We start from the raw sequence: 4108 nt of genomic DNA, 5'->3' as shown, positions 1-4108 counted from the left end.
GCCAGGTGATGGTCTTTATAAAAGCGATTTTGTTGACGCAAGCCTTTCTGAATAAAAACACTCAAGCTCTCTTTCCCATGACAAGACCCTGCCGTGCTGCAGCTAACATTAATTGCCGATAGCTCTCTTCAGGTGAGGCAGATCTGCCTTCATGATAGCACTGTGAAAGAAATAGGAGTGGTGTTTTTTTCTTTTTCTTTTTTTTTTTTTATAGTCACTTTTATATAGAGAGAAATTGAGACATAAGGAGGTCGACTGAGTAGTACTTCCAAGCCCATCAATGGCAGACCTGGCTAGGCAAGCCAACACAGAGCAGAGGAAATGATATTAGACACTGCTTGTACTTCACCACTGATTACGCCAGTTGGCAGTACTGCCTGAACCACGACGATCGATGGGACTTTCAAATTTGCCTCCAATGTAAAAGAGCCTAGCCGTGCATGCACATGCGCGCTAGGAGACTGTCTGATGGTTCAGCACATGCGGCCTATTGCATGGCTGGCTGGCTGCTGTTCTTCTGACTTGGCTTACAAAGACTTCTAACAAAGCTCCCACAAATAAGAGACCAAGTAAATAAAAATCTCATATTTGTACTGTTACACTAATAAGCTTAATAACAATAATCCAAAAAACATCTGCAATCATAAAATAAAAACTTCATTACCATTTCAATGCAGTTACTGCAAATCCTCAGGTTAGCCAGTGCACCAGCTGTGTCCTGGTGCTTCACAACACAAAACAGCAATTCATTCCAAATTACCACTCTCTGTTAGTCACTCTTGCTCCTTGGCTCCCTTCCCATACACTCCTGCTGTTCGGGTCTATTGTTTCTCCTCTCTAGGAGCCTTTTGTTTTCTGGGAAAGCTTGAGGGGATTGTCTTGTGAAAAGCTAGGCTAATCTAGCTTTTGGTACCCTACTCCCCCAAGTCCTCCAGCAACTGGACACTCTCAGCTTTCCCTTAACCCATTGGCACTCCACAAACAATTCTGCAAGGTGTTTAGAAGACCTCGGCCAAAGAGTGCAATTGGCATTCGCAAAACTTAGGCTGTTTCCTGGCTTTGTGAAGCGAACTTGTCTAAGATACAGATAATGAGCTTCCTTCTCTCTGTAGGGACTGTGGATTTGAGAAAAACCCCCCTCTCCATCCTTCCTGCCATGGGCCTCTAAACCATCAAATTCCATATCAAATTACACAGAGCTTCCTTCCCTCTGAGAGTTTATGGTATTGGAACAGCAGGTTGAAAACCAGATTGGAGGAAAATGAAGGTTGTTCTTTGAGTTGAATGTAACACATATACTGGCTCATAGAAACTTTATACCACTTAAGAGTTCTGCTTAATAGGCAGTTTATTTTCATGCTGCAAAAATACTTATCTATTCTCTTTCATCTGGGGCTTAAACTTTTGCAACCCTTGAGTACAAACGAAGGGTAGGAATCAGAGTATATTTGATCTTAGTTTTACTGACATGTAAGATTTCAGGAAAACATTGTCCTTCTAATTAACTCTTTCAGTGTAGAACATGAGCAAGAAATTTAGTTCTGACAATATGGAGCCTCCAAATTCTCATTCTTATAATAGGCCATTTAATTTATTTGTGTGTGTTAATACTTTCTATGTAAGTACCCTGTTTTCAGACACATTAGAACAGGGCATCAGATTCCACTGCAGATGGTTGTGAGCCACCATGTGGTTGCTGGGAATTGAACTCAGGACCTCTGGAAAAGCAGTCGGTGCTCTTAACCACTGAGCCATCTCTTCAGCCCCAAGGCTTTCTATTATGCTGTCATTGTGTGTGTTATTGTGTACAAATGACCACACATTATTTTTCAGGTATCCTGGGCATTTCTTTGTAAAACACTTTGTTAGATTTGTATCTGAAAGACTTTATGGAACAGGGAGGCATCCTCTTGGAACTGGGGGCTCACTTTGATGAAGAGCATCCCCCTGAAATCCAGACTAGACCAGAGGTTAATGCTAACAGCACATTCTACAGGTACCTTAACTCTCTGAGGATGTGTCTCTTTGACATGTCATGCATCTTTCCTAAGCAGTCTGTTATGCATGCAGACAGAGTTATTACATCAAAAACAAATAGTAAGAATTGTAGAAGACTGTTAGGTCCTGTTATCTGTATAGAGATAACTATTGTAGAAAAGTGGTAATAAACCTAACAGTTGACTAATTTTCAAGGCTGAGCTCATTAATCTTAATATCAAGGGCTAATTTAAATATTTGACAATTATTTTTCATTAAGAAGTATAGGCAAGTTGAGTGATCATAAAACTTAAAAGGCAAGGATGAAATATTGTGTTGTGGAGCATCTTTCTTCCCCAATAGCTCTACCCAATCCTCTCTTTTTCAGATGGTAAACGGTGTGACATGTGTTCAAGTTAGAAAGATATAATGAGGCTTTGCAGACGCCGCTGTCGCTTTTCGTCGCTTTTCGCCGCTTGCAGCAGACACGGTCAACCCCACCGTGTTCTTCGACATCACAGCCGATGGCGAGCCCTTGGGCTGCGTCTCCTTCAAGCTGTTTGCAGACAACGTTCCAAAGACAGCAGAAAACTTTCATGCTCTGAGCACTGGGGAGAAAGGATTTGGCTATAAGGGTTCCTCCTTCACAGAATTATTCCAGGATTCATGTGCCAGGGTGGTAACGTCATCTGCCATAATGACACTGGTGGCATGTCCCTCTACGGAGAGAAATTTGAGGATGAGAACGTCATCCTGAAGCATACAGGTCCTGGCATCTTGTCCATGGCAAATGCTGGACCAAACACAAATGGTTCCCAGTTTTTTATCTGCACTGCCAAGACTGAGTGGCTGGGTGGCAAGCATGTGGTCTTTGGGAAGGTGAAGGACGGCACGAACGTTGTGGAAGTCGTGGAGCGTTTGGGTCCAGGAATGGCAAGACCAGCAAGGAGATCACCCTTTCCGACTGTGGACGACTCTAATTTCTTTGACTTGTGGGCATTTTACCCATCAAACCATTCCTTCTGTAGCTGAGGAGAGCGCCCCCACCCCATCTGCTCGCAATACCCTGTAATCTCTGCTCTCACTGAAGTTCTTTGGGTTCCATATTTTCCTCACTCCCCTTCAAGTCTAGCAGGATTGGAAAGTTAAGTTTATGATTATGAATAAAAACTAAATAAGAAAAAAAAAGAAAGACATAATGACAACTGTTTGCATACTTTATCCACAGATCCGCATACCGTTGGTTATAAAATCTAATCTCTAGAAATAGACTGTGGATGAATGCAGGCATTTTTTCGCAATAGAGTCATCTCAGTGTGTTTGGTTGGCCAACTTGTAGCATCTGAAGTAATGATTTTTATGAGGTCCCTATGAAAAAGTTGTGGTCGTTTTGGAGACATCTTTAAAAATCCTATTAGCTATTAGGTGCTATTTTTATGATGCGTGTAAGCTCCAAGAAATAAGGTTCAAGCTAAAGGGCTTGGAAGGATTTATTTTGAATTTACTCTATGAACCCTTGCATTGTGATCTGCAAATATTACCTTTAAGATATCACTGCAAATCTGCCATTTTCCCATGGAATTTTTGGTAACTGACTAGATTCCACATATGCCACTCATGAAATGGAATGGCTCATCTTATGATTCTGAACACCAGCTGTTCATGATTGCACCAGAGTCAGTATCATATGAGACATGGACTCTGGGAGGAAGGAAAATTTGAATAGGGAATGAGCCACAGATTTAATGGCTCTGTCATTTTACAGGGTCTGACACCATTTGTAAATATAAGATAGAAGTTATGAGTTAGTTACGGTATTGGTGGCTGTCTCGTAAATGTCTGTTCTTTCCTAATGAGAGACAGAAAAGGAGTTGGTACAGAGGGGAGGGGTGATGGGGAGGGTCTCAGAGGAGTGGAGGAGAGGAAAGTATAATTAGGATACATAGCATGAAAAAAGAATGTATTTTCAATAAAAGGGAAAGATAAAAATAAAAATGTTTTATTATGACAATAAATATAAGTATATATAATAGAATCATTATATGTATAAAATAAATATAAAGATAATAATACACATTTAAAAATTACTTTTTAACTATTATCATTAGAATAGTAATGATTCAGGTAATAG

At 40.6% G+C, this 4108-nt stretch overlaps 1 pseudogene; it reads left to right on the top strand.

Annotated features, from left to right (window-relative positions):
* The first annotated feature begins 2557 nt into the window (after window positions 1–2557).
* On the top strand, window positions 2558–3047 carry Ppia-ps12 (peptidylprolyl isomerase A, pseudogene 12; annotated as a pseudogene).
* Window positions 3048–4108: the final 1061 nt, after the last annotated feature.

This window comes from Rattus norvegicus, chromosome 7, assembly GCF_021556685.1.
Source record: "Rattus norvegicus strain SHRSP/BbbUtx chromosome 7, alternate assembly SHRSP_T2T, whole genome shotgun sequence".
Lineage (NCBI taxonomy): Eukaryota > Metazoa > Chordata > Mammalia > Rodentia > Muridae > Rattus > Rattus norvegicus.
This window is presented reverse-complemented; position numbering and strand designations above follow the sequence as displayed.